Raw genomic sequence first — 26,564 nt, forward strand, 5'->3', positions numbered from 1 at the left:
GTCTGAAGGATGGAGGTATTTTCATTTCTTGTTCGATGACGGCCATGGAAAAGACAGCAACCATATTGCAGAAGAGAGCAGCATGTGCAGTTGCTTGCTTTGGGTGAATCATTCACCAACTCGCTGCCAATAACCCCCGGAGCCGGTGCAAAAGGCGACTCTTGTGTGCCTCGGCTCGTTGGTCTAGGGGTATGATTCTCGCTTAGGGTGCGAGAGGTCCCGGGTTCAAATCCCGGACGAGCCCTTTTTTAGAGGTAAGCATACGAATCCTACTCAAAACTGACAATGCCTGACAATTTCTCATTACACTCGGCGCATTGTTGCACAAATTATTTTGAACCTCAGAAGAAAAACGGATATCCATGCTTTTTCTGCCTTCATGCTTAGTCTGTGTGTGTCCCAGGTGATGCTTTCCCAATCGGTACTTGCTGGCATTTAGGCATCAGATATTTGTCTGTCGATGCCTGCATAAGTACATTTTTAATACGTCTAATTGCAAGCATGTTGGCTGATATCTCTGCAGTTTTCACACTTGCTCCTCGCTTTCTGAGTGGCTGCTGATACAGCAGAATAGAAGTAGAGAGAATCCTTGAGAGGAACCTTGCTCTAACAGTAAAACACAGCAAGTTAGTTTCTGTAGTGTAGTGGTCATCACGTTCGCCTAACACGCAAAAGGTCCCCGGTTCGAGACCGGGCAGAAACACTGTGCATGAGCTGCTTTTATGTGCACCCTCTAAAACCTTATTATCTCAATGCAAGCTTAAGAAGAGGCGGTCCATGAACCCAGCGAGCCGTGGGAAACTTCCTTTACTTTTCCAAGACGAAACAAAGTAATCCGCATCCATCAGTGGTCGCTCTTGTGCCTAGCTTTTTTTTTTATCATGCCATGTTGTATTGTGGGGCCTTTACACCTGTGACATTGCTGCGAACGCTGTAAGTGCAAACATTGGCAAGTGCAGACAGAAGAGTCAGACCTGCACATAGCCAGGGCTGTCAGGATGGCCGAGTGGTCTAAGGCGCCAGACTCAAAAGAGCTTGATCTTCAGTGCAACTGAGACTTCTGGTCTCCTCATGGAGGCGTGGGTTCAAATCCCACTTCTGACAGGTCTCTTTTACACCCTTAAATCGTCCTGTTTTTTGCAGTGCATTCCCCACACACCACAATCTTTGCACGGACCTGTAACATATGACGAGAAATCCACCAACGATCAGGCTGGGCCCTCAATCACAATTCCATGTATTCCTGGAAGGGACACCTCAGGCACACCTTCCGTTAAATTTGCACTCCATCACACTAACTGCTGTGCTGGTTTCTCATTAAGCAGTTGATCCCATCTTTGTTGTGAGGCTCTCCTGCCACCTTTTGGGCGGAGAAGGCACTGTCCCTGCAACAACACAGGCAGACATGTTCAACAGGGCTTCCTGGTTATGTGGGAGGAGCAGATTGTCATTGGTCCCCCCTTGCGAATTTTAATTTACATAAGGAAGACAGAGAGGTAGCTGGGAGTAGGCAGTACACACGGATATTGAACTCTATCTTGTGATTTGCAGCCAATTCTAGATTGAGGCAGGAGGAAAGGAGGTGACTTGCCCAACAATGGCCATTCTGGGAATTCAGCCACCCTGGGTCTCCCAGGTGAGTGTTTCAGTCCTGCGAGCCACTCATATAAATCTCGCCTGATCGAGCGCTGAGTGAGCGTGTTTGAATCCAAGAATCAAACACCTCTTTCTTAGGAGCAAGAATTGGCAGGCCCTCCCTTGCTTCTGGGGTGGAAGTTAATGGGGCAAGGGTCCAGGACTTGCAGAGAAGTACAAGTGCCAGAAAGTGCCTGCAGTTCTCATCAGTGCCTTTTTTCTGCTCACTGGCAGCTAGGATATCGGCTGATCCCTTCCTTGCAAGAGTGAAAAAAACAACACCTTGAGAGAAAACATGACTTTGTGTGGCTCACATAGAGAGAGAGCAGCCAAATAGCACTGCTTTGTTTCTGAAAGACGCATCAGAAATTGTTCAAATTGCTGACAGGGGAATCAGGCTCGTTGGTCTAGGGGTATGATTCTCGCTTCGGGTGCGAGAGGTCCCGGGTTCAAATCCCGGACGAGCCCATGTTGTGGAATTATTTTTAGGCTGCTTATTATGTAGGACCATTTCTTCTTTTCAATGCTATAAGACGCCGTGTATGGTGAGAAAGTTCCTTTCCCTGCACGCTGTTTCCCAGTTTTGGCGTATAGAATTTCAGTGCCGGACTTCTTTGCAACTGCTTTTCTGGGGTGGACCATCAGTGTAGGAACATTAAATTCAAAGTGTTTTTCTAGCGTGATTTCAGGTTTGGTTTTAAAATCGCCTTTTGGAATAAAAGTGGTCCTCGTTCCTTTCTTCCAAAGAAAGAGATCGGGTAAGGAGGGTCCAACGTTGAGCTTCATGGACATTGGCCCTTGGTCTGGCTTTCCAGCCCACTACATGCCAAGAAGATTGCTGCAAGAGTATCTGTTTCTGTGGTGTAGTGGTTATCACGTTCGCTTTACACGCAAAAGGTCCCTGGTTCGAGACTGGGCAGAAACAGCAGCTTATTGCTTGCATTTACTCTCTCAACTTATAGGAAAGCTGAGATAATGGAAGCTGTCTATCCCTCACCAGCGTGACGTACTGTGCTCCAGGGGCTTCAGTGACAGCTCAAAAAGAGAAGTGACGATAGTTTGCGCCATTCGTTTGCACGTCCTTTTGTACTGAAGGGTGGGCCTACTTGATGAAAGCAAGGCATGAGAGCAGAAATTGTTTTATTGTCCTCACCGAGAGCTTACACCTAGAGCAAACAAAATGTCTGAAGGATGGAGGTATTTTCATTTCTTGTTCGATGACGGCCATGGAAAAGACAGCAACCATATTGCAGAAGAGAGCAGCATGTGCAGTTGCTTGCTTTGGGTGAATCATTCACCAACTCGCTGCCAATAACCCCCGGAGCCGGTGCAAAAGGTGACTCTTGTGTGCCTCGGCTCGTTGGTCTAGGGGTATGATTCTCGCTTAGGGTGCGAGAGGTCCCGGGTTCAAATCCCGGACGAGCCCTTTTTTAGAGGTAAACATACGAATCCTACTCAAAACTGACAATGCCTGACAATTCCCCATTACATTTGGCGCATTGTTGCACAAATTATTTTGAACCTCAGAAGAAAAACGGATATCCATGCTTTTTCTGCCTTCATGCTTAGTCTGTGTGTGTCCCAGGTGATGCTTTCCCAAGCTGTACTTGCTGGCATTTAGGCATCAGATATTTGTCTGTCGATGCCTGCATAAGTAAATTTTTAATACGTCTAATTGCAAGCATGTTGGCTGATATCTCTGCAGTTTTCACACTTGCTCCTCGCTTTCTGAGTGGCTGCTGATACAGCAGAATAGAAGTAGAGAGAATCCTTGAGAGGAACCTTGCTCTAACAGTAAAACACAGCAAGTTAATTTCTGTAGTGTAGTGGTCATCACGTTCGCCTAACACGCGAAAGGTCCCCGGTTCGAGACCGGGCAGAAACACTGTGCATGAGCTGCTTTTATGTGCACCCTCTAAAACCTTATTATCTCAATGCAAGCTTAAGAAGAGGCGGTCCATGAACCCAGCGAGCCGTGGGAAACTTCCTTTACTTTTCCAAGACGAAACAAAGTAATCCGCATCCATAAGTGGTCGCTCTTGTGCCTAGCTTTTTTTTTTATCATGCCATGTTGTATTGTGGGGCCTTTACACCTGTGACATTGCTGCGAACGCTGTAAGTGCAAACATTGGCAAGTGCAGACAGAAGAGTCAGACCTGTACATAGCCAGGGCTGTCAGGATGGCCGAGTGGTCTAAGGCGCCAGACTCAAGAGAGCTTGATCTTCAGTGCAACTGAGACTTCTGGTCTCCTCATGGAGGCGTGGGTTCAAATCCCACTTCTGACAGGTCTCTTTTACACCCTTAAATCGTCCTGTTTTTTGCAGTGCATTCCCCACACACCACAATCTTTGCACGGACCTGTAACATATGACGAGAAATCCACCAACGATCAGGCTGGGCCCTCAATCACAATTCCATGTATTCCTGGAAGGGACACCTCAGGCACACCTTCCGTTAAACTTGCACTCCATCACACTAACTGCTGTGCTGGTTTCTCATTAAGCAGTTGATCCCATCTTTGTTGTGAGGCTCTCCTGCCACCTTTTGGGCGGAGAAGGCACTGTCTCTGCAACAACACAGGCAGACATGTTCAACAGGGCTTCCTGGTTATGTGGGAGGAGCAGATTGTCATTGGTCCCCCCTTGCGAATTTTAATTTACATAAGGAAGACAGAGAGGTAGCTGGGAGTAGGCAGTACACACGGATATTGAACTCTATCTTGTGATTTGCAGCCAATTCTAGATTGAGGCAGGAGGAAAGGAGGTGACTTGCCCAACAATGGCCATTCTGGGAATTCAGCCACCCTGGGTCTCCCAGGTGAGTGTTTCAGTCCTGCGAGCCACTCATATAAATCTCGCCTGATCGAGCCTGATCAAGCGCTGAGTGAGCGTGTTTGAATCCAAGAATCAAACACCTCTTTCTTAGGAGCAAGAATTGGCAGGCCCTCCCTTGCTTCTGGGGTGGAAGTTAATGGGGCAAGGGTCCAGGACTTGCAGAGAAGTACAAGTGCCAGAAAGTGCCTGCAGTTCTCATCAGTGCCTTTTTTCTGCTCACTGGCAGCTAGGATATCGGCTGATCCCTTCCTTGCAAGAGTGAAAAAAACAACACCTTGAGAGAAAACATGACTTTGTGTGGCTCACATGGAGAGAGAGCAGCCAAATAGCACTGCTTTGTTTCTGAAAGACGCATCAGAAATTGTTCAAATTGCTAACAGGGGAATCAGGCTCGTTGGTCTAGGGGTATGATTCTCGCTTCGGGTGCGAGAGGTCCCGGGTTCAAATCCCGGACGAGCCCATGTTGTGGAATTATTTTTAGGCTGCTTATTATATAGGACCATTTCTTCTTTTCAATGCTATAAGACGCCGTGTATGGTGAGAAAGTTCCTTTCCCTGCACGCTGTTTCCCACTTTTGGCGTATAGAATTTCAGTGCCGGACTTCTTTGCAACTGCTTTTCTGGGGTGGACCATCAGTGTAGGAACATTAAATTCAAAGTGTTTTTCTAGCGTGATTTCAGGTATGGTTTTAAAATCGCCTTTTGGAATAAAAGTGGTCCTCGTTCCTTTCTTCCAAAGAAAGAGATCGGGTAAGGAGGGTCCAACGTTGAGCTTCATGGACATTGGCCCTTGGTCTGTGCTTTCCAGCCCACTACATGCCAAGAAGATTGCTGCAAGAGTATCTGTTTCTGTGGTGTAGTGGTTATCACGTTCGCTTTACAAGCGCACGGTCCCTGGTTCGAGACCGGGCAGAAACATCAGCTTATTGCTTGCATTTACTCTCTCAACTTATAGGAAAGCTGAGATAATGGAAGCTGTCTATCCCTCACCAGCGTGACGTACTGTGCTCCAGGGGCTTCAGTGACAGTTCAAAAAGAGAAGTGACGATAGTTTGCGCCATTCGTTTGCACGTCCTTTTGTACTGAAGGGTGGGCCTACTTGATGAAAGCAAGGCATGAGAGCAGAAATTGTTTTATTGTCCTCACCGAGAGCATACACCTAGAGCAAACAAAATGTCTGAAGGATGGAGGTATTTTCATTTCTTGTTCGATGACGGCCATGGAAAAGACAGCAACCATATTGCAGAAGAGAGCAGCATGTGCAGTTGCTTGCTTTGGGTGAATCATTCACCAACTCGCTGCCAATAACCCCCGGAGCCGGTGCAAAAGGTGACTCTTGTGTGCCTCGGCTCGTTGGTCTAGGGGTATGATTCTCGCTTAGGGTGCGAGAGGTCCCGGGTTCAAATCCCGGACGAGCCCTTTTTTAGAGGTAAACATACGAATCCTACTCAAAACTGACAATGCCTGACTATTTCTCATTACACTCGGCGCATTGTTGCACAAATTATTTTGAACCTCAGAAGAAAAACGGATATCCATGCTTTTTCTGCCTTCATGCTTAGTCTGTGTGTGTCCCAGGTGATGCTTTCCCAAGCTGTACTTGCTGGCATTTAGGCATCAGATATTTGTCTGTCGATGCCTGCATAAGTAAATTTTTAATACGTCTAATTGCAAGCATGTTGGCTGATATCTCTGCAGTTTTCACACTTGCTCCTCGCTTTCTGAGTGGCTGCTGATACAGCAGAATAGAAGTAGAGAGAATCCTTGAGAGGAACCTTGCTCTAACAGTAAAACACAGCAAGTTAGTTTCTGTAGTGTAGTGGTCATCACGTTCGCCTAACACGCGAAAGGTCCCCGGTTCGAGACCGGGCAGAAACACTGTGCATGAGCTGCTTTTATGTGCACCCTCTAAAACCGTATTATCTCAATGCAAGCTTAAGAAGAGGCGGTCCATGAACCCAGCGAGCCGTGGGAAACTTCCTTTACTTTTCCAAGACGAAACAAAGTAATCCGCATCCATCAGTGGTCGCTCTTGTGCCTAGCTTTTTTTTTTATCATGCCATGTTGTATTGTGGGGCCTTTACACCTGTGACATTGCTGCGAACGCTGTAAGTGCAAACATTGGCAAGTGCAGACAGAAGAGTCAGACCTGTACATAGCCAGGGCTGTCAGGATGGCCGAGTGGTCTAAGGCGCCAGACTCAAGAGAGCTTGATCTTCAGTGCAACTGAGACTTCTGGTCTCCTCATGGAGGCGTGGGTTCAAATCCCACTTCTGACAGGTCTCTTTTACACCCTTAAATCGTCCTGTTTTTTTGCAGTGCATTCCCCACACACCACAATCTTTGCACGGACCTGTAACATATGACGAGAAATCCACCAACGATCAGGCTGGGCCCTCAATCACAATTCCATGTATTCCTGGAAGGGACACCTCAGGCACACCTTCCGTTAAATTTGCACTCCATCACACTAACTGCTGTGCTGGTTTCTCATTAAGCAGTTGATCCCATCTTTGTTGTGAGGCTCTCCTGCCACCTTTTGGGCGGAGAAGGCACTGTCCCTGCAACAACACAGGCAGACATGTTCAACAGGGCTTCCTGGTTATGTGGGAGGAGCAGATTGTCATTGGTCCCCCCTTGCGAATTTTAATTTACATAAGGAAGACAGAGAGGTAGCTGGGAGTAGGCAGTACACACGGACATTGAACTCTATCTTGTGATTTGCAGCCAATTCTAGATTGAGGCAGGAGGAAAGGAGGTGACTTGCCCAACAATGGCCATTCTGGGAATTCAGCCACCCTGGGTCTCCCAGGTGAGTGTTTCAGTCCTGCGAGCCACTCATATAAATCTCGCCTGATCGAGCCTCATTGAGTGCTGAGTGAGCGTGTTTGAATCCAAGAATCAAACACCTCTTTCTTAGGAGCAAGAATTGGCAGGCCCTCCCTTGCTTCTGGGGTGGAAGTTAATGGGGCAAGGGTCCAGGACTTGCAGAGAAGTACAAGTGCCAGAAAGTGCCTGCAGTTCTCATCAGTGCCTTTTTTCTGCTCACTGGCAGCTAGGATATCGGCTGATCCCTTCCTTGCAAGAGTGAAAAAAACAACACCTTGAGAGAAAACATGACTTTGTGTGGCTCACATAGAGAGAGAGCAGCCAAATAGCACTGCTTTGTTTTTGAAAGACGCATCAGAAATTGTTCAAATTGCGGACAGGGGAATCAGGCTCGTTGGTCTAGGGGTATGATTCTCACTTCGGGTGCGAGAGGTCCCGGGTTCAAATCCCGGACGAGCCCATGTTGTGGAATTATTTTTAGGCTGCTTATTATGTAGGACCATTTCTTCTTTTCAATGCTATAAGACGCCGTGTATGGTGAAAAAGTTCCTTTCCCTGCACGCTGTTTCCCAGTTTTGGCGTATAGAATTTCAGTGCCGGACTTCTTTGCAACTGCTTTTCTGGGGTGGACCATCAGTGTAGGAACATTAAATTCAAAGTGTTTTTCTAGCGTGATTTCAGGTATGGTTTTAAAATCGCCTTTTGGAATAAAAGTGGTCCTCGTTCCTTTCTTCCAAAGAAAGAGATCGGGTAAGGAGGGTCCAACGTTGAGCTTCATGGACATTGGCCCTTGGTCTGTGCTTTCCAGCCCACTACATGCCAAGAATATTGCAGCAAATGTATCTGTTTCTGTGGTGTAGTGGTTATCACGTTCGCTTTACACGCGCAAGGTCCCTGGTTCGAGACTGGGCAGAAACAGCAGCTTATTGTTTGCATTTACTCTCTCAACTTATAGGAAAGCTGAGATAATGGAAGCTGTCTATCCCTCACCAGCGTGACGTACTGTGCTCCAGGGGCATCAGTGACAGCTCAAAAAGAGAAGTGACGATAGTTTGCGCCATTCGTTTGCACGTCCTTTTGTACTGAAGGGTGGGCCTACTTGATGAAAGCAAGGCATGAGAGCAGAAATTGTTTTATTGTCCTCACCGAGAGCATACACCTAGAGCAAACAAAATGTCTGAAGGATGGAGGTATTTTCATTTCTTGTTCGATGACGGCCATGGAAAAGACAGCAACCATATTGCAGAAGAGAGCAGCATGTGCAGTTGCTTGCTTTGGGTGAATCATTCACCAACTCGCTGCCAATAACCCCCGGAGCCGGTGCAAAAGGCGACTCTTGTGTGCCTCGGCTCGTTGGTCTAGGGGTATGATTCTCGCTTAGGGTGCGAGAGGTCCCGGGTTCAAATCCCGGACGAGCCCTTTTTTAGAGGTAAGCATACGAATCCTACTCAAAACTGACAATGCCTGACAATTTCTCATTACACTCGGCGCATTGTTGCACAAATTATTTTGAACCTCAGAAGAAAAACGGATATCCATGCTTTTTCTGCCTTCATGCTTAGTCTGTGTGTGTCCCAGGTGATGCTTTCCCAAGCTGTACTTGCTGGCATTTAGGCATCAGATATTTGTCTGTCGATGCCTGCATAAGTACATTTTTAATACGTCTAATTGCAAGCATGTTGGCTGATATCTCTGCAGTTTTCACACTTGCTCCTCGCTTTCTGAGTGGCTGCTGATACAGCAGAATAGAAGTAGAGAGAATCCTTGAGAGGAACCTTGCTCTAACAGTAAAACACAGCAAGTTAGTTTCTGTAGTGTAGTGGTCATCACGTTCGCCTAACACGCAAAAGGTCCCCGGTTCGAGACCGGGCAGAAACACTGTGCATGAGCTGCTTTTATGTGCACCCTCTAAAACCTTATTATCTCAATGCAAGCTTAAGAAGAGGCGGTCCATGAACCCAGCGAGCCGTGGGAAACTTCCTTTACTTTTCCAAGACGAAACAAAGTAATCCGCATCCATCAGTGTTCGCTCTTGTGCCTAGCTTTTTTTTTTATCATGCCATGTTGTATTGTGGGGCCTTTACACCTGTGACATTGCTGCGAACGCTGTAAGTGCAAACATTGGCAAGTGCAGACAGAAGAGTCAGACCTGTACATAGCCAGGGCTGTCAGGATGGCCGAGTGGTCTAAGGCGCCAGACTCAAGAGAGCTTGATCTTCAGTGCAACTGAGACTTCTGGTCTCCTCATGGAGGCGTGTGTTCAAATCCCACTTCTGACAGGTCTCTTTTACACCCTTAAATCGTCCTGTTTTTTGCAGTGCATTCCCCACACACCACAATCTTTGCACGGACCTGTAACATATGACGAGAAATCCACCAACGATCAGGCTGGGCCCTCAATCACAATTCCATGTATTCCTGGAAGGGACACCTCAGGCACACCTTCCGTTAAATTTGCACTCCATCACACTAACTGCTGTGCTGGTTTCTCATTAAGCAGTTGATCCCATCTTTGTTGTGAGGCTCTCCTGCCACCTTTTGGGCGGAGAAGGCACTGTCCCTGCAACAACACAGGCAGACATGTTCAACAGGGCTTCCTGGTTATGTGGGAGGAGCAGATTGTCATTGGTCCCCCCTTGCGAATTTTAATTTACATAAGGAAGACAGAGAGGTAGCTGGGAGTAGGCAGTACACACGGATATTGAACTCTATCTTGTGATTTGCAGCCAATTCTAGATTGAGGCAGGAGGAAAGGAGGTGACTTGCCCAACAATGGCCATTCTGGGAATTCAGCCACCCTGGGTCTCCCAGGTGAGTGTTTCAGTCCTGCGAGCCACTCATATAAATCTCGCCTGATCGAGCGCTGAGTGAGCGTGTTTGAATCCAAGAATCAAACACCTCTTTCTTAGGAGCAAGAATTGGCAGGCCCTCCCTTGCTTCTGGGGTGGAAGTTAATGGGGCAAGGGTCCAGGACTTGCAGAGAAGTACAAGTGCCAGAAAGTGCCTGCAGTTCTCATCAGTGCCTTTTTTCTGCTCACTGGCAGCTAGGATATCGGCTGATCCCTTCCTTGCAAGAGTGAAAAAAACAACACCTTGAGAGAAAACATGACTTTGTGTGGCTCACATAGAGAGAGAGCAGCCAAATAGCACTGCTTTGTTTCTGAAAGACGCATCAGAAATTGTTCAAATTGCTGACAGGGGAATCAGGCTCGTTGGTCTAGGGGTATGATTCTCGCTTCGGGTGCGAGAGGTCCCGGGTTCAAATCCCGGACGAGCCCATGTTGTGGAATTATTTTTAGGCTGCTTATTATGTAGGACCATTTCTTCTTTTCAATGCTATAAGACGCCGTGTATGGTGAGAAAGTTCCTTTCCCTGCACGCTGTTTCCCAGTTTTGGCGTATAGAATTTCAGTGCCGGACTTCTTTGCAACTGCTTTTCTGGGGTGGACCATCAGTGTAGGAACATTAAATTCAAAGTGTTTTTCTAGCGTGATTTCAGGTTTGGTTTTAAAATCGCCTTTTGGAATAAAAGTGGTCCTCGTTCCTTTCTTCCAAAGAAAGAGATCGGGTAAGGAGGGTCCAACGTTGAGCTTCATGGACATTGGCCCTTGGTCTGGCTTTCCAGCCCACTACATGCCAAGAAGATTGCTGCAAGAGTATCTGTTTCTGTGGTGTAGTGGTTATCACGTTCGCTTTACTCGCAAAAGGTCCCTGGTTCGAGACTGGGCAGAAACAGCAGCTTATTGCTTGCATTTACTCTCTCAACTTATAGGAAAGCTGAGATAATGGAAGCTGTCTATCCCTCACCAGCGTGACGTACTGTGCTCCAGGGGCTTCAGTGACAGCTCAAAAAGAGAAGTGACGATAGTTTGCGCCATTCGTTTGCACGTCCTTTTGTACTGAAGGGTGGGCCTACTTGATGAAAGCAAGGCATGAGAGCAGAAATTGTTTTATTGTCCTCACCGAGAGCTTACACCTAGAGCAAACAAAATGTCTGAAGGATGGAGGTATTTTCATTTCTTGTTCGATGACGGCCATGGAAAAGACAGCAACCATATTGCAGAAGAGAGCAGCATGTGCAGTTGCTTGCTTTGGGTGAATCATTCACCAACTCGCTGCCAATAACCCCCGGAGCCGGTGCAAAAGGTGACTCTTGTGTGCCTCGGCTCGTTGGTCTAGGGGTATGATTCTCGCTTAGGGTGCGAGAGGTCCCGGGTTCAAATCCCGGACGAGCCCTTTTTTAGAGGTAAACATACGAATCCTACTCAAAACTGACAATGCCTGACTATTTCTCATTACATTCGGCGCATTGTTGCACAAATTATTTTGAACCTCAGAAGAAAAACGGATATCCATGCTTTTTCTGCCTTCATGCTTAGTCTGTGTGTGTCCCAGGTGATGCTTTCCCAAGCTGTACTTGCTGGCATTTAGGCATCAGATATTTGTCTGTCGATGCCTGCATAAGTAAATTTTTAATACGTCTAATTGCAAGCATGTTGGCTGATATCTCTGCAGTTTTCACACTTGCTCCTCGCTTTCTGAGTGGCTGCTGATACAGCAGAATAGAAGTAGAGAGAATCCTTGAGAGGAACCTTGCTCTAACAGTAAAACACAGCAAGTTAATTTCTGTAGTGTAGTGGTCATCACGTTCGCCTAACACGCGAAATGTCCCCGGTTCGAGACCGGGCAGAAACACTGTGCATGAGCTGCTTTTATGTGCACCCTCTAAAACCTTATTATCTCAATGCAAGCTTAAGAAGAGGCGGTCCATGAACCCAGCGAGCCGTGGGAAACTTCCTTTACTTTTCCAAGACGAAACAAAGTAATCCGCATCCATCAGTGGTCGCTCTTGTGCCTAGCTTTTTTTTTTATCATGCCATGTTGTATTGTGGGGCCTTTACACCTGTGACATTGCTGCGAACGCTGTAAGTGCAAACATTGGCAAGTGCAGACAGAAGAGTCAGACCTGTACATAGCCAGGGCTGTCAGGATGGCCGAGTGGTCTAAGGCGCCAGACTCAAGAGAGCTTGATCTTCAGTGCAACTGAGACTTCTGGTCTCCTCATGGAGGCGTGGGTTCAAATCCCACTTCTGACAGGTCTCTTTTACACCCTTAAATCGTCCTGTTTTTTGCAGTGCATTCCCCACACACCACAATCTTTGCACGGACCTGTAACATATGACGAGAAATCCACCAACGATCAGGCTGGGCCCTCAATCACAATTCCACGTATTCCTGGAAGGGACACCTCAGGCACACCTTCCGTTAAACTTGCACTCCATCACACTAACTGCTGTGCTGGTTTCTCATTAAGCAGTTGATCCCATCTTTGTTGTGAGGCTCTCCTGCCACCTTTTGGGCGGAGAAGGCACTGTCCCTGCAACAACACAGGCAGACATGTTCAACAGGGCTTCCTGGTTATGTGGGAGGAGCAGATTGTCATTGGTCCCCCCTTGCGAATTTTAATTTACATAAGGAAGACAGAGAGGTAGCTGGGAGTAGGCAGTACACACGGATATTGAACTCTATCTTGTGATTTGCAGCCAATTCTAGATTGAGGCAGGAGGAAAGGAGGTGACTTGCCCAACAATGGCCATTCTGGGAATTCAGCCACCCTGGGTCTCCCAGGTGAGTGTTTCAGTCCTGCGAGCCACTCATATAAATCTCGCCTGATCGAGCGCTGAGTGAGCGTGTTTGAATCCAAGAATCAAACACCTCTTTCTTAGGAGCAAGAATTGGCAGGCCCTCCCTTGCTTCTGGGGTGGAAGTTAATGGGGCAAGGGTCCAGGACTTGCAGAGAAGTACAAGTGCCAGAAAGTGCTTGCAGTTCTCATCAGTGCCTTTTTTCTGCTCACTGGCAGCTAGGATATCGGCTGATCCCTTCCTTGCAAGAGTGAAAAAAACAACACCTTGAGAGAAAACATGACTTTGTGTGGCTCACATAGAGAGAGAGCAGCCAAATAGCACTGCTTTGTTTCTGAAAGACGCATCAGAAATTGTTCAAATTGCTGACAGGGGAATCAGGCTCGTTGGTCTAGGGGTATGATTCTCGCTTCGGGTGCGAGAGGTCCCGGGTTCAAATCCCGGACGAGCCCATGTTGTGGAATTATTTTTAGGCTGCTTATTATGTAGGACCATTTCTTCTTTTCAATGCTATAAGACGCCGTGTATGGTGAAAAAGTTCCTTTCCCTGCACGCTGTTTCCCAGTTTTGGCGTATAGAATTTCAGTGCCGGACTTCTTTGCAACTGCTTTTCTGGGGTGGACCATCAGTGTAGGAACATTAAATTCAAAGTGTTTTTCTAGCGTGATTTCAGGTATGGTTTTAAAATCGCCTTTTGGAATAAAAGTGGTCCTCGTTCCTTTCTTCCAAAGAAAGAGATCGGGTAAGGAGGGTCCAACATTGAGCTTCATGGACATTGGCCCTTGGTCTGTGCTTTCCAGCCCACTACATGCCAAGAAGATTGCTGCAAGAGTATCTGTTTCTGTGGTGTAGTGGTTATCACGTTCGCTTTACACGCGAAAGGTCCCTGGTTCGAGACCGGGCAGAAACAGCAGCTTATTGTTTGCATTTACTCTCTCAACTTATAGGAAAGCTGAGATAATGGAAGCTGTCTATCCCTCACCAGCGTGACGTTCTGTGCTCCAGGGGCATCAGTGACAGCTCAAAAAGAGAAGTGACGATAGTTTGCGCCATTCGTTTGCACGTCCTTTTGTACTGAAGGGTGGGCCTACTTGATGAAAGCAAGGCATGAGAGCAGAAATTGTTTTATTGTCCTCACCGAGAGCATACACCTAGAGCAAACAAAATGTCTGAAGGATGGAGGTATTTTCATTTCTTGTTCGATGACGGCCATGGAAAAGACAGCAACCATATTGCAGAAGAGAGCAGCATGTGCAGTTGCTTGCTTTGGGTGAATCATTCACCAACTCGCTGCCAATAACCCCCGGAGCCGGTGCAAAAGGTGACTCTTGTGTGCCTCGGCTCGTTGGTCTAGGGGTATGATTCTCGCTTAGGGTGCGAGAGGTCCCGGGTTCAAATCCCGGACGAGCCCTTTTTTAGAGGTAAACATACGAATCCTACTCAAAACTGACAATGCCTGACTATTTCTCATTACACTCGGCGCATTGTTGCACAAATTATTTTGAACCTCAGAAGAAAAACGGATATCCATGCTTTTTCTGCCTTCATGCTTAGTCTGTGTGTGTCCCAGGTGATGCTTTCCCAAGCTGTACTTGCTGGCATTTAGGCATCAGATATTTGTCTGTCGATGCCTGCATAAGTAAATTTTTAATACGTCTAATTGCAAGCATGTTGGCTGATATCTCTGCAGTTTTCACACTTGCTCCTCGCTTTCTGAGTGGCTGCTGATACAGCAGAATAGAAGTAGAGAGAATCCTTGAGAGGAACCTTGCTCTAACAGTAAAACACAGCAAGTTAGTTTCTGTAGTGTAGTGGTCATCACGTTTGCCTAACACGCGAAAGGTCCCCGGTTCGAGACCGGGCAGAAACACTGTGCATGAGCTGCTTTTATGTGCACCCTCTAAAACCTTATTATCTCAATGCAAGCTTAAGAAGAGGTGGTCCATGAACCCAGCGAGCCGTGGGAAACTTCCTTTACTTTTCCAAGACGAAACAAAGTAATCCGCATCCATCAGTGGTCGCTCTTGTGCCTAGCTTTTTTTTTTATCATGCCATGTTGTATTGTGGGGCCTTTACACCTGTGACATTGCTGCGAACGCTGTAAGTGCAAACATTGGCAAGTGCAGACAGAAGAGTCAGACCTGTACATAGCCAGGGCTGTCAGGATGGCCGAGTGGTCTAAGGCGCCAGACTCAAGAGAGCTTGATCTTCAGTGCAACTGAGACTTCTGGTCTCCTCATGGAGGCGTGGGTTCAAATCCCACTTCTGACAGGTCTCTTTTACACCCTTAAATCGTCCTGTTTTTTGCAGTGCATTCCCCACACACCACAATCTTTGCACAGACCTGTAACATATGACGAGAAATCCACCAACGATCAGGCTGGGCCCTCAATCACAATTCCATGTATTCCTGGAAGGGACACCTCAGGCACACCTTCCGTTAAATTTGCACTCCATCACACTAACTGCTGTGCTGGTTTCTCATTAAGCAGTTGATCCCATCTTTGTTGTGAGGCTCTCCTGCCACCTTTTGGGCGGAGAAGGCACTGTCCCTGCAACAACACAGGCAGACATGTTCAACAGGGCTTCCTGGTTATGTGGGAGGAGCAGATTGTCATTGGTCCCCCCTTGCGAATTTTAATTTACATAAGGAAGACAGAGAGGTAGCTGGGAGTAGGCAGTACACACGGACATTGAACTCTATCTTGTGATTTGCAGCCAATTCTAGATTGAGGCAGGAGGAAAGGAGGTGACTTGCCCAGCAATGGCCATTCTGGGAATTCAGCCACCCTGGGTCTCCCAGGTGAGTGTTTCAGTCCTGCGAGCCACTCATATAAATCTCGCCTGATCGAGCCTGATCGAGCGTGTTTGAATCCAAGAATCAAACACCTCTTTCTTAGGAGCAAGAATTGGCAGGCCCTCCCTTGCTTCTGGGGTGGAAGTTAATGGGGCAAGGGTCCAGGACTTGCAGAGAAGTACAAGTGCCAGAAAGTGCCTGCAGTTCTCATCTGTGCCTTTTTTCTGCTCACTGGCAGCTAGGATATCGGCTGATCCCTTCCTTGCAAGAGTGAAAAAAACAACACCTTGAGAGAAAACATGACTTTGTGTGGCTCACATAGAGAGAGAGCAGCCAAATAGCACTGCTTTGTTTCTGAAAGACGCATCAGAAATTGTTCAAATTGCTGACAGGGGAATCAGGCTTGTTGGTCTAGGGGTATGATTCTCGCTTCGGGTGCGAGAGGTCCCGGGTTCAAATCCCAGACGAGCCCATGTTGTGGAATTATTTTTAGGCTGCTTATTATATAGGACCATTTCTTCTTTTCAATGCTATAAGACGCCGTGTATGGTGAGAAAGTTCCTTTCCCTGCACGCTGTTTCCCAGTTTTGGCGTATAGAATTTCAGTGCCGGACTTCTTTGCAACTGCTTTTCTGGGGTGGACCATCAGTGTAGGAACATTAAATTCAAAGTGTTTTTCTAGCGTGATTTCAGGTATGGTTTTAAAATCGCCTTTTGGAATAAAAGTGGTCCTCGTTCCTTTCTTCCAAAGAAAGAGATCGGGTAAGGAGGGTCCAACGTTGAGCTTCATGGACATTGGCCCTTGGTCTGTGCTTTCCAGCCCACTACATGCCAAGAAGATTGCTGCAAGAGTATCTGTTTCTGTGGTGTAGTGGTTATCACGTTCGCTTTACACGCGAAAGGTCCCTGGTTTGAGACCGGGCAGAAACAGCAGCTTATTGCTTGCATTTACTCTCTCAACTTATAGGAAAGCTGAGATAATGGAAGCTGTCTATCCCTCACCAGCGTGACGTACTGTGCTCCAGGGGCTTCAGTGACAGCTCAAAAAGAGAAGTGACGATAGTTTGCGCCATTCGTTTGCACGTCCTTTTGTACTGAAGGGTGGGCCTACTTGATGAAAGCAAGGCATGAGAGCAGAAATTGTTTTATTGTCCTCACTGAGAGCATACACCTAGAGCAAACAAAATGTCTGAAGGATGGAGGTATTTTCATTTCTTGTTCGATGACGGCCATGGAAAAGACAGCAACCATATTGCAGAAGAGAGCAGCATGTGCAGTTGCTTGCTTTGGGTGAATCATTCACCAACTCGCTGCCAATAACCCCCGGAGCTGGTGCAAAAGGTGACTCTTGTGTGCCTCGGCTCGTTGGTCTAGGGGTATGATTCTCGCTTAGGGTGCGAGAGGTCCCGGGTTCAAATCCCGGACTAGCCCTTTTTTAGAGGTAAACAAACGAATCCTACTCAAAACTGACAATGCCTGACTATTTCTCATTACACTCGGCGCATTTTTGCACAAATTATTTTGAACCTCAGAAGAAAAACGGATATCCATGCTTTTTCTGCCTTCATGCTTAGTCTGTGTGTGTCCCAGGTGATGCTTTCCCAAGCTGTACTTGCTGGCATTTAGGCATCAGATATTTGTCTGTCGATGCCTGCATAAGTAAATTTTTAATACGTCTAATTGCAAGCATGTTGGCTGATATCTCTGCAGTTTTCACACTTGCTCCTCGCTTTCTGAGTGGCTGCTGATACAGCAGAATAGAAGTAGAGAGAATCCTTGAGAGGAACCTTGCTCTAACAGTAAAACACAGCAAGTTAGTTTCTGTAGTGTAGTGGTCATCACGTTCGCCTAACACGCGAAAGGTCCCCGGTTCGAGACCGGGCAGAAACACTGTGCATGAGCTGCTTTTATGTGCACCCTCTAAAACCTTATTATCTCAATGCAAGCTTAAGAAGAGGCGGTCCATGAACCCAGCGAGCCGTGGGAAACTTCCTTTACTTTTCCAAGACGAAACAAAGTAATCTGCATCCATCAGTGGTCGCTCTTGTGCCTAGCTTTTTTTTTTATCATGCCTTGTTGTATTGTGGGGCCTTTACACCTGTGACATTGCTGCGAACGCTGTAAGTGCAAACATTGGCAAGTGCAGACAGAAGAGTCAGACCTGTACATAGCCAGGGCTGTCAGGATGGCCGAGTGGTCTAAGGCGCCAGACTCAAGAGAGCTTGATCTTCAGTGCAACTGAGACTTCTGGTCTCCTCATGGAGGCGTGGGTTCAAATCCCACTTCTGACAGGTCTCTTTTACACCCTTAAATCGTCCTGTTTTTTGCAGTGCATTCCCCACACACCACAATCTTTGCACGGACCTGTAACATATGACGAGAAATCCACCAACGATCAGGCTGGGCCCTCAATCACAATTCCATGTATTCCTGGAAGGGACACCTCAGGCACACCTTCCGTTAAATTTGCACTCCATCACACTAACTGCTGTGCTGGTTTCTCATTAAGCAGTTGATCCCATCTTTGTTGTGAGGCTCTCCTGCCACCTTTTGGGCGGAGAAGGCACTGTCCCTGCAACAACACAGGCAGACATGTTCAACAGGGCTTCCTGGTTATGTGGGAGGAGCAGATTGTCATTGGTCCCCCCTTGCGAATTTTAATTTACATAAGGAAGACAGAGAGGTAGCTGGGAGTAGGCAGTACACACGGATATTGAACTCTATCTTGTGATTTGCAGCCAATTCTAGATTGAGGCAGGAGGAAAGGAGGTGACTTGCCCAACAATGGCCATTCTGGGAATTCAGCCACCCTGGGTCTCCCAGGTGAGTGTTTCAGTCCTGCGAGCCACTCATATAAATCTCGCCTGATCGAGCGCTGAGTGAGCGTGTTTGAATCCAAGAATCAAACACCTCTTTCTTAGGAGCAAGAATTGGCAGGCCCTCCCTTGCTTCTGGGGTGGAAGTTAATGGGGCAAGGGTCCAGGACTTGCAGAGAAGTACAAGTGCCAGAAAGTGCCTGCAGTTCTCATCAGTGCCTTTTTTCTGCTCACTGGCAGCTAGGATATCGGCTGATCCCTTCCTTGCAAGAGTGAAAAAAACAACACCTTGAGAGAAAACATGACTTTGTGTGGCTCACATAGAGAGAGAGCAGCCAAATAGCACTGCTTTGTTTCTGAAAGACGCATCAGAAATTGTTCAAATTGCTGACAGGGGAATCAGGCTCGTTGGTCTAGGGGTATGATTCTCGCTTCGGGTGCGAGAGGTCCCGGGTTCAAATCCCGGACGAGCCCATGTTGTGAATTATTTTTAGGCTGCTTATTATGTAGGACCATTTCTTCTTTTCAATGCTATAAGACGCCGTGTATGGTGAAAAAGTTCCTTTCCCTGCACGCTGTTTCCCAGTTTTGGCGTATAGAATTTCAGTGCCGGACTTCTTTGCAACTGCTTTTCTGGGGTGGACCATCAGTGTAGGAACATTAAATTCAAAGTGTTTTTCTAGCGTGATTTCAGGTATGGTTTTAAAATCGCCTTTTGGAATAAAAGTGGTCCTCGTTCCTTTCTTCCAAAGAAAGAGATCGGGTAAGGAGGGTCCAACATTGAGCTTCATGGACATTGGCCCTTGGTCTGTGCTTTCCAGCCCACTACATGCCAAGAAGATTGCTGCAAGAGTATCTGTTTCTGTGGTGTAGTGGTTATCACGTTCGCTTTACACGCGAAAGGTCCCTGGTTCGAGACTGGGCAGAAACAGCAGCTTATTGTTTGCATTTACTCCCTCAACTTATAGGAAAGCTGAGATAATGGAAGCTGTCTATTCCTCACCAGCGTGACGTTCTGTGCTCCAGGGGCATCAGTGACAGCTCAAAAAGAGAAGTGACGATAGTTTGCACGTCCTTTTGTACTGAAGGGTGGGCCTACTTGATGAAAGCAAGGCATGAGAGCAGAAATTGTTTTATTGTCCTCACCGAGAGCATACACCTAGAGCAAACAAAATGTCTGAAGGATGGAGGTATTTTCATTTCTTGTTCGATGACGGCCATGGAAAAGACAGCAACCATATTGCAGAAGAGAGCAGCATGTGCAGTTGCTTGCTTTGGGTGAATCATTCACCAACTCGCTGCCAATAACCCCCGGAGCCGGTGCAAAAGGCGACTCTTGTGTGCCTCGGCTCGTTGGTCTAGGGGTATGATTCTCGCTTAGGGTGCGAGAGGTCCCGGGTTCAAATCCCGGACGAGCCCTTTTTTAGAGGTAAGCATACGAATCCTACTCAAAACTGACAATGCCTGACAATTTCTCATTACACTCGGCGCATTGTTGCACAAATTATTTTGAACCTCAGAAGAAAAACGGATATCCATGCTTTTTCTGCCTTCATGCTTAGTCTGTGTGTGTCCCAGGTGATGCTTTCCCAAGCTGTACTTGCTGGCATTTAGGCATCAGATATTTGTCTGTCGATGCCTGCATAAGTAAATTTTTAATACGTCTAATTGCAAGCATGTTGGCTGATATCTCTGCAGTTTTCACACTTGCTCCTCACTTTCTGAGTGGCTGCTGATACAGCAGAATAGAAGTAGAGAGAATCCTTGAGAGGAACCTTGCTCTAACAGTAAAACACAGCAAGTTAGTTTCTGTAGTGTAGTGGTCATCACGTTCGCCTAACACGCGAAAGGTCCCCGGTTTGAGACCGGGCAGAAACACTGTGCATGAGCTGCTTTTATGTGCACCCTCTAAAACCTTATTATCTCAATGCAAGCTTAAGAAGAGGTGGTCCATGAACCCAGCGAGCCGTGGGAAACTTCCTTTACTTTTCCAAGACAAAACAAAGTAATCCGCATCCATCAGTGGTCGCTCTTGTGCCTAGCTTTTTTTTTTATCATGCCATGTTGTATTGTGGGGCCTTTACACCTGTGACATTGCTGCGAACGCTGTAAGTGCAAACATTGGCAAGTGCAGACAGAAGAGTCAGACCTGTACATAGCCAGGGCTGTCAGGATGGCCGAGTGGTCTAAGGCACCAGACTCAAGAGAGCTTGATCTTCAGTGCAACTGAGACTTCTGGTCTCCTCATGTAGGCGTGGGTTCAAATCCCACTTCTGACAGGTCTCTTTTACACCCTTAAATCGTCCTGTTTTTTGCAGTGCATTCCCCACACACCACAATCTTTGCACGGACCTGTAACATATGACGAGAAATCCACCAACGATCAGGCTGGGCCCTCAATCACAATTCCATGTATTCCTGGAAGGGACACCTCAGGCACACCTTCCGTTAAATTTGCACTCCATCACACTAACTGCTGTGCTGGTTTCTCATTAAGCAGTTGATCCCATCTTTGTTGTGAGGCTCTCCTGCCACCTTTTGGGCGGAGAAGGCACTGTCCCTGCAACAACACAGGCAGACATGTTCAACAGGGCTTCCTGGTTATGTGGGAGGAGCAGATTGTCATTGGTCCCCCCTTGCGAATTTTAATTTACATAAGGAAGACAGAGAGGTAGCTGGGAGTAGGCAGTACACACGGATATTGAACTCTATCTTGTGATTTGCAGCCAATTCTAGATTGAGGCAGGAGGAAAGGAGGTGACTTGCCCAACAATGGCCATTCTGGGAATTCAGCCACCCTGGGTCTCCCAGGTGAGTGTTTCAGTCCTGCGAGCCACTCATATAAATCTCGCCTGATCGAGCGCTGAGTGAGCGTGTTTGAATCCAAGAATCAAACACCTCTTTCTTAGGAGCAAGAATTGGCAGGCCCTCCCTTGCTTCTGGGGTGGAAGTTAATGGGGCAAGGGTCCAGGACTTGCAGAGAAGTACAAGTGCCAGAAAGTGCTTGCAGTTCTCATCAGTGCCTTTTTTCTGCTCACTGGCAGCTAGGATATCGGCTGATCCCTTCCTTGCAAGAGTGAAAAAAACAACACCTTGAGAGAAAACATGACTTTGTGTGGCTCACATAGAGAGAGAGCAGCCAAATAGCACTGCTTTGTTTCTGAAAGACGCATCAGAAATTGTTCAAATTGCTGACAGGGGAATCAGGCTCGTTGGTCTAGGGGTATGATTCTCGCTTCGGGTGCGAGAGGTCCCGGGTTCAAATCCCGGACGAGCCCATGTTGTGGAATTATTTTTAGGCTGCTTATTATGTAGGACCATTTCTTCTTTTCAATGCTATAAGACGCCGTGTATGGTGAAAAAGTTCCTTTCCCTGCACGCTGTTTCCCAGTTTTGGCGTATAGAATTTCAGTGCCGGACTTCTTTGCAACTGCTTTTCTGGGGTGGACCATCAGTGTAGGAACATTAAATTCAAAGTGTTTTTCTAGCGTGATTTCAGGTATGGTTTTAAAATCGCCTTTTGGAATAAAAGTGGTCCTCGTTCCTTTCTTCCAAAGAAAGAGATCGGGTAAGGAGGGTCCAACATTGAGCTTCATGGACATTGGCCCTTGGTCTGTGCTTTCCAGCCCACTACATGCCAAGAAGATTGCTGCAAGAGTATCTGTTTCTGTGGTGTAGTGGTTATCACGTTCGCTTTACACGCGAAAGGTCCCTGGTTCGAGACCGGGCAGAAACAGCAGCTTATTGTTTGCATTTACTCTCTCAACTTATAGGAAAGCTGAGATAATGGAAGCTGTCTATCCCTCACCAGCGTGACGTTCTGTGCTCCAGGGGCATCAGTGACAGCTCAAAAAGAGAAGTGACGATAGTTTGCGCCATTCGTTTGCACGTCCTTTTGTACTGAAGGGTGGGCCTACTTGATGAAAGCAAGGCATGAGAGCAGAAATTGTTTTATTGTCCTCACCGAGAGCATACACCTAGAGCAAACAAAATGTCTGAAGGATGGAGGTATTTTCATTTCTTGTTCGATGACGGCCATGGAAAAGACAGCAACCATATTGCAGAAGAGAGCAGCATGTGCAGTTGCTTGCTTTGGGTGAATCATTCACCAACTCGCTGCCAATAACCCCCGGAGCCGGTGCAAAAGGTGACTCTTGTGTGCCTCGGCTCGTTGGTCTAGGGGTATGATTCTCGCTTAGGGTGCGAGAGGTCCCGGGTTCAAATCCCGGACGAGCCCTTTTTTAGAGGTAAACATACGAATCCTACTCAAAACTGACAATGCCTGACTATTTCTCATTACACTCGGCGCATTGTTGCACAAATTATTTTGAACCTCAGAAGAAAAACGGATATCCATGCTTTTTCTGCCTTCATGCTTAGTCTGTGTGTGTCCCAGGTGATGCTTTCCCAAGCTGTACTTGCTGGCATTTAGGCATCAGATATTTGTCTGTCGATGCCTGCATAAGTAAATTTTTAATACGTCTAATTGCAAGCATGTTGGCTGATATCTCTGCAGTTTTCACACTTGCTCCTCGCTTTCTGAGTGGCTGCTGATACAGCAGAATAGAAGTAGAGAGAATCCTTGAGAGGAACCTTGCTCTAACAGTAAAACACAGCAAGTTAGTTTCTGTAGTGTAGTGGTCATCACGTTTGCCTAACACGCGAAAGGTCCCCGGTTCGAGACCGGGCAGAAACACTGTGCATGAGCTGCTTTTATGTGCACCCTCTAAAACCTTATTATCTCAATGCAAGCTTAAGAAGAGGTGGTCCATGAACCCAGCGAGCCGTGGGAAACTTCCTTTACTTTTCCAAGACGAAACAAAGTAATCCGCATCCATCAGTGGTCGCTCTTGTGCCTAGCTTTTTTTTTTATCATGCCATGTTGTATTGTGGGGCCTTTACACCTGTGACATTGCTGCGAACGCTGTAAGTGCAAACATTGGCAAGTGCAGACAGAAGAGTCAGACCTGTACATAGCCAGGGCTGTCAGGATGGCCGAGTGGTCTAAGGCGCCAGACTCAAGAGAGCTTGATCTTCAGTGCAACTGAGACTTCTGGTCTCCTCATGGAGGCGTGGGTTCAAATCCCACTTCTGACAGGTCTCTTTTACACCCTTAAATCGTCCTGTTTTTTGCAGTGCATTCCCCACACACCACAATCTTTGCACGGACCTGTAACATATGACGAGAAATCCACCAACGATCAGGCTGGGCCCTCAATCACAATTCCATGTATTCCTGGAAGGGACACCTCAGGCACACCTTCCGTTAAATTTGCACTCCATCACACTAACTGCTGTGCTGGTTTCTCATTAAGCAGTTGATCCCATCTTTGTTGTGAGGCTCTCCTGCCACCTTTTGGGCGGAGAAGGCACTGTCCCTGCAACAACACAGGCAGACATGTTCAACAGGGCTTCCTGGTTATGTGGGAGGAGCAGATTGTCATTGGTCCCCCCTTGCGAATTTTAATTTACATAAGGAAGACAGAGAGGTAGCTGGGAGTAGGCAGTACACACGGACATTGAACTCTATCTTGTGATTTGCAGCCAATTCTACATTGAGGCAGGAGGAAAGGAGGTGACTTGCCCAGCAATGGCCATTCTGGGAATTCAGCCACCCTGGGTCTCCCAGGTGAGTGTTTCAGTCCTGCGAGCCACTCATATAAATCTCGCCTGATCGAGCCTGATCGAGCGTGTTTGAATCCAAGAATCAAACACCTCTTTCTTAGGAGCAAGAATTGGCAGGCCCTCCCTTGCTTCTGGGGTGAAAGTTAATGGGGCAAGGGTCCAGGACTTGCAGAGAAGTACAAGTGCCAGAAAGTGCCTGCAGTTCTCATCTTTGCCTTTTTTCTGCTCACTGGCAGCTAGGATATCGGCTGATCCCTTCCTTGCAAGAGTGAAAAAAACAACACCTTGAGAGAAAACATGACTTTGTGTGGCTCACATAGAGAGAGAGCAGCCAAATAGCACTGCTTTGTTTCTGAAAGACGCATCAGAAATTGTTCAAATTGCTGACAGGGCAATCAGGCTTGTTGGTCTAGGGGTATGATTCTCGCTTCGGGTGCGAGAGGTCCCGGGTTCAAATCCCGGACGAGCCCATGTTGTGGAATTATTTTTAGGCTGCTTATTATATAGGACCATTTCTTCTTTTCAATGCTATAAGACGCCGTGTATGGTGAGAAAGTTCCTTTCCCTGCACGCTGTTTCCCAGTTTTGGCGTATAGAATTTCAGTGCCGGACTTCTTTGCAACTGCTTTTCTGGGGTGGACCATCAGTGTAGGAACATTAAATTCAAAGTGTTTTTCTAGCGTGATTTCAGGTATGGTTTTAAAATCGCCTTTTGGAATAAAAGTGGTCCTCGTTCCTTTCTTCCAAAGAAAGAGATCGGGTAAGGAGGGTCCAACGTTGAGCTTCATGGACATTGGCCCTTGGTCTGTGCTTTCCAGCCCACTACATGCCAAGAAGATTGCTGCAAGAGTATCTGTTTCTGTGGTGTAGTGGTTATCACGTTCGCTTTACACGCGAAAGGTCCCTGGTTTGAGACCGGGCAGAAACAGCAGCTTATTGCTTGCATTTACTCTCTCAACTTATAGGAAAGCTGAGATAATGGAAGCTGTCTATCCCTCACCAGCGTGACGTACTGTGCTCCAGGGGCTTCAGTGACAGCTCAAAAAGAGAAGTGACGATAGTTTGCGCCATTCGTTTGCACGTCCTTTTGTACTGAAGGGTGGGCCTACTTGATGAAAGCAAGGCATGAGAGCAGAAATTGTTTTATTGTCCTCACTGAGAGCATACACCTAGAGCAAACAAAATGTCTGAAGGATGGAGGTATTTTCATTTCTTGTTCGATGACGGCCATGGAAAAGACAGCAACCATATTGCAGAAGAGAGCAGCATGTGCAGTTGCTTGCTTTGGGTGAATCATTCACCAACTCGCTGCCAATAACCCCCGGAGCTGGTGCAAAAGGTGACTCTTGTGTGCCTCGGCTCGTTGGTCTAGGGGTATGATTCTCGCTTAGGGTGCGAGAGGTCCCGGGTTCAAATCCCGGACAAGCCCTTTTTTAGAGGTAAACATACGAATCCTACTCAAAACTGACAATGCCTGACTATTTCTCATTACACTCGGCGCATTGTTGCACAAATTATTTTGAACCTCAGAAGAAAAACGGATATCCATGCTTTTTCTGCCTTCATGCTTAGTCTGTGTGTGTCCCAGGTGATGCTTTCCCAAGCTGTACTTGCTGGCATTTAGGCATCAGATATTTGTCTGTCGATGCCTGCATAAGTAAATTTTTAATACGTCTAATTGCAAGCATGTTGGCTGATATCTCTGCAGTTTTCACACTTGCTCCTCGCTTTCTGAGTGGCTGCTGATACAGCAGAATAGAAGTAGAGAGAATCCTTGAGAGGAACCTTGCTCTAACAGTAAAACACAGCAAGTTAGTTTCTGTAGTGTAGTGGTCATCACGTTCGCCTAACACGCGAAAGGTCCCCGGTTCGAGACCGGGCAGAAACACTGCGCATGAGCTGCTTTTATGTGCACCCTCTAAAACCTTATTATCTCAATGCAAGCTTAAGAAGAGGCGGTCCATGAACCCAGCGAGCCGTGGGAAACTTCCTTTACTTTTCCAAGACGAAACAAAGTAATCTGCATCCATCAGTGGTCGCTCTTGTGCCTAGCTTTTTTTTTTATCATGCCATGTTGTATTGTGGGGCCTTTACACCTGTGACATTGCTGCGAACGCTGTAAGTGCAAACATTGGCAAGTGCAGACAGAAGAGTCAGACCTGTACATAGCCAGGGCTGTCAGGATGGCCGAGTGGTCTAAGGCGCCAGACTCAAGAGAGCTTGATCTTCAGTGCAACTGAGACTTCTGGTCTCCTCATGGAGGCGTGGGTTCAAATCCCACTTCTGACAGGTCTCTTTTACACCCTTAAATCGTCCTGTTTTTTGCAGTGCATTCCCCACACACCACAATCTTTGCACGGACCTGTAACATATGACGAGAAATC

At 47.1% G+C, this 26,564-nt stretch overlaps 35 non-coding genes across 35 annotated transcripts; all 35 read left to right on the forward strand.

Annotated features, from left to right (window-relative positions):
* Positions 1 to 172: 172 nt before the first annotated feature.
* TRNAP-AGG (transfer RNA proline (anticodon AGG)) lies at positions 173 to 244 on the forward strand. The gene has a single exon. It is a non-coding gene; the product is annotated as a tRNA-Pro (tRNA).
* Positions 245 to 992: 748 nt separating this feature from the next.
* On the forward strand, positions 993 to 1,104 carry TRNAL-CAA (transfer RNA leucine (anticodon CAA)). The gene is made up of 2 exons: positions 993 to 1,030; positions 1,059 to 1,104. It is a non-coding gene; the product is annotated as a tRNA-Leu (tRNA).
* Positions 1,105 to 2,031: 927 nt separating this feature from the next.
* TRNAP-CGG (transfer RNA proline (anticodon CGG)) lies at positions 2,032 to 2,103 on the forward strand. The gene has a single exon. It is a non-coding gene; the product is annotated as a tRNA-Pro (tRNA).
* An 886-nt stretch (positions 2,104 to 2,989) lies between these two features.
* TRNAP-AGG (transfer RNA proline (anticodon AGG)) lies at positions 2,990 to 3,061 on the forward strand. Its single transcript has one exon. It is a non-coding gene; the product is annotated as a tRNA-Pro (tRNA).
* A 748-nt stretch (positions 3,062 to 3,809) lies between these two features.
* On the forward strand, positions 3,810 to 3,921 carry TRNAL-CAA (transfer RNA leucine (anticodon CAA)). Its single transcript has 2 exons — positions 3,810 to 3,847; positions 3,876 to 3,921. It is a non-coding gene; the product is annotated as a tRNA-Leu (tRNA).
* A 937-nt stretch (positions 3,922 to 4,858) lies between these two features.
* Positions 4,859 to 4,930, forward strand: TRNAP-CGG (transfer RNA proline (anticodon CGG)). The gene has a single exon. It is a non-coding gene; the product is annotated as a tRNA-Pro (tRNA).
* A 385-nt stretch (positions 4,931 to 5,315) lies between these two features.
* Positions 5,316 to 5,388, forward strand: TRNAV-UAC (transfer RNA valine (anticodon UAC)). The gene has a single exon. It is a non-coding gene; the product is annotated as a tRNA-Val (tRNA).
* A 429-nt stretch (positions 5,389 to 5,817) lies between these two features.
* On the forward strand, positions 5,818 to 5,889 carry TRNAP-AGG (transfer RNA proline (anticodon AGG)). The gene has a single exon. It is a non-coding gene; the product is annotated as a tRNA-Pro (tRNA).
* A 386-nt stretch (positions 5,890 to 6,275) lies between these two features.
* TRNAV-AAC (transfer RNA valine (anticodon AAC)) lies at positions 6,276 to 6,348 on the forward strand. Its single transcript has one exon. It is a non-coding gene; the product is annotated as a tRNA-Val (tRNA).
* A 289-nt stretch (positions 6,349 to 6,637) lies between these two features.
* Positions 6,638 to 6,749, forward strand: TRNAL-CAA (transfer RNA leucine (anticodon CAA)). The gene is made up of 2 exons: positions 6,638 to 6,675; positions 6,704 to 6,749. It is a non-coding gene; the product is annotated as a tRNA-Leu (tRNA).
* A 938-nt stretch (positions 6,750 to 7,687) lies between these two features.
* On the forward strand, positions 7,688 to 7,759 carry TRNAP-CGG (transfer RNA proline (anticodon CGG)). The gene has a single exon. It is a non-coding gene; the product is annotated as a tRNA-Pro (tRNA).
* An 887-nt stretch (positions 7,760 to 8,646) lies between these two features.
* Positions 8,647 to 8,718, forward strand: TRNAP-AGG (transfer RNA proline (anticodon AGG)). The gene has a single exon. It is a non-coding gene; the product is annotated as a tRNA-Pro (tRNA).
* Positions 8,719 to 10,505: 1,787 nt separating this feature from the next.
* TRNAP-CGG (transfer RNA proline (anticodon CGG)) lies at positions 10,506 to 10,577 on the forward strand. Its single transcript has one exon. It is a non-coding gene; the product is annotated as a tRNA-Pro (tRNA).
* An 886-nt stretch (positions 10,578 to 11,463) lies between these two features.
* Positions 11,464 to 11,535, forward strand: TRNAP-AGG (transfer RNA proline (anticodon AGG)). Its single transcript has one exon. It is a non-coding gene; the product is annotated as a tRNA-Pro (tRNA).
* A 748-nt stretch (positions 11,536 to 12,283) lies between these two features.
* Positions 12,284 to 12,395, forward strand: TRNAL-CAA (transfer RNA leucine (anticodon CAA)). The gene is made up of 2 exons: positions 12,284 to 12,321; positions 12,350 to 12,395. It is a non-coding gene; the product is annotated as a tRNA-Leu (tRNA).
* Positions 12,396 to 13,322: 927 nt separating this feature from the next.
* TRNAP-CGG (transfer RNA proline (anticodon CGG)) lies at positions 13,323 to 13,394 on the forward strand. The gene has a single exon. It is a non-coding gene; the product is annotated as a tRNA-Pro (tRNA).
* Positions 13,395 to 13,779: 385 nt separating this feature from the next.
* On the forward strand, positions 13,780 to 13,852 carry TRNAV-UAC (transfer RNA valine (anticodon UAC)). The gene has a single exon. It is a non-coding gene; the product is annotated as a tRNA-Val (tRNA).
* Positions 13,853 to 14,281: 429 nt separating this feature from the next.
* TRNAP-AGG (transfer RNA proline (anticodon AGG)) lies at positions 14,282 to 14,353 on the forward strand. Its single transcript has one exon. It is a non-coding gene; the product is annotated as a tRNA-Pro (tRNA).
* Positions 14,354 to 14,739: 386 nt separating this feature from the next.
* On the forward strand, positions 14,740 to 14,812 carry TRNAV-AAC (transfer RNA valine (anticodon AAC)). The gene has a single exon. It is a non-coding gene; the product is annotated as a tRNA-Val (tRNA).
* A 289-nt stretch (positions 14,813 to 15,101) lies between these two features.
* Positions 15,102 to 15,213, forward strand: TRNAL-CAA (transfer RNA leucine (anticodon CAA)). The gene is made up of 2 exons: positions 15,102 to 15,139; positions 15,168 to 15,213. It is a non-coding gene; the product is annotated as a tRNA-Leu (tRNA).
* Positions 15,214 to 16,596: 1,383 nt separating this feature from the next.
* TRNAV-UAC (transfer RNA valine (anticodon UAC)) lies at positions 16,597 to 16,669 on the forward strand. Its single transcript has one exon. It is a non-coding gene; the product is annotated as a tRNA-Val (tRNA).
* Positions 16,670 to 17,556: 887 nt separating this feature from the next.
* TRNAV-AAC (transfer RNA valine (anticodon AAC)) lies at positions 17,557 to 17,629 on the forward strand. The gene has a single exon. It is a non-coding gene; the product is annotated as a tRNA-Val (tRNA).
* A 289-nt stretch (positions 17,630 to 17,918) lies between these two features.
* Positions 17,919 to 18,030, forward strand: TRNAL-CAA (transfer RNA leucine (anticodon CAA)). The gene is made up of 2 exons: positions 17,919 to 17,956; positions 17,985 to 18,030. It is a non-coding gene; the product is annotated as a tRNA-Leu (tRNA).
* Positions 18,031 to 18,957: 927 nt separating this feature from the next.
* TRNAP-CGG (transfer RNA proline (anticodon CGG)) lies at positions 18,958 to 19,029 on the forward strand. The gene has a single exon. It is a non-coding gene; the product is annotated as a tRNA-Pro (tRNA).
* Positions 19,030 to 19,902: 873 nt separating this feature from the next.
* Positions 19,903 to 19,974, forward strand: TRNAP-AGG (transfer RNA proline (anticodon AGG)). The gene has a single exon. It is a non-coding gene; the product is annotated as a tRNA-Pro (tRNA).
* Positions 19,975 to 20,360: 386 nt separating this feature from the next.
* TRNAV-AAC (transfer RNA valine (anticodon AAC)) lies at positions 20,361 to 20,433 on the forward strand. Its single transcript has one exon. It is a non-coding gene; the product is annotated as a tRNA-Val (tRNA).
* A 1,328-nt stretch (positions 20,434 to 21,761) lies between these two features.
* TRNAP-CGG (transfer RNA proline (anticodon CGG)) lies at positions 21,762 to 21,833 on the forward strand. Its single transcript has one exon. It is a non-coding gene; the product is annotated as a tRNA-Pro (tRNA).
* A 385-nt stretch (positions 21,834 to 22,218) lies between these two features.
* On the forward strand, positions 22,219 to 22,291 carry TRNAV-UAC (transfer RNA valine (anticodon UAC)). The gene has a single exon. It is a non-coding gene; the product is annotated as a tRNA-Val (tRNA).
* Positions 22,292 to 22,720: 429 nt separating this feature from the next.
* Positions 22,721 to 22,792, forward strand: TRNAP-AGG (transfer RNA proline (anticodon AGG)). Its single transcript has one exon. It is a non-coding gene; the product is annotated as a tRNA-Pro (tRNA).
* A 386-nt stretch (positions 22,793 to 23,178) lies between these two features.
* On the forward strand, positions 23,179 to 23,251 carry TRNAV-AAC (transfer RNA valine (anticodon AAC)). Its single transcript has one exon. It is a non-coding gene; the product is annotated as a tRNA-Val (tRNA).
* Positions 23,252 to 23,540: 289 nt separating this feature from the next.
* TRNAL-CAA (transfer RNA leucine (anticodon CAA)) lies at positions 23,541 to 23,652 on the forward strand. The gene is made up of 2 exons: positions 23,541 to 23,578; positions 23,607 to 23,652. It is a non-coding gene; the product is annotated as a tRNA-Leu (tRNA).
* Positions 23,653 to 24,578: 926 nt separating this feature from the next.
* On the forward strand, positions 24,579 to 24,650 carry TRNAP-CGG (transfer RNA proline (anticodon CGG)). Its single transcript has one exon. It is a non-coding gene; the product is annotated as a tRNA-Pro (tRNA).
* Positions 24,651 to 25,035: 385 nt separating this feature from the next.
* On the forward strand, positions 25,036 to 25,108 carry TRNAV-UAC (transfer RNA valine (anticodon UAC)). Its single transcript has one exon. It is a non-coding gene; the product is annotated as a tRNA-Val (tRNA).
* An 887-nt stretch (positions 25,109 to 25,995) lies between these two features.
* TRNAV-AAC (transfer RNA valine (anticodon AAC)) lies at positions 25,996 to 26,068 on the forward strand. Its single transcript has one exon. It is a non-coding gene; the product is annotated as a tRNA-Val (tRNA).
* Positions 26,069 to 26,357: 289 nt separating this feature from the next.
* TRNAL-CAA (transfer RNA leucine (anticodon CAA)) lies at positions 26,358 to 26,469 on the forward strand. Its single transcript has 2 exons — positions 26,358 to 26,395; positions 26,424 to 26,469. It is a non-coding gene; the product is annotated as a tRNA-Leu (tRNA).
* Positions 26,470 to 26,564: the final 95 nt, after the last annotated feature.

This window comes from Triturus cristatus, chromosome 10 (assembly GCF_964204655.1).
Source record: "Triturus cristatus chromosome 10, aTriCri1.1, whole genome shotgun sequence".
Lineage (NCBI taxonomy): Eukaryota > Metazoa > Chordata > Amphibia > Caudata > Salamandridae > Triturus > Triturus cristatus.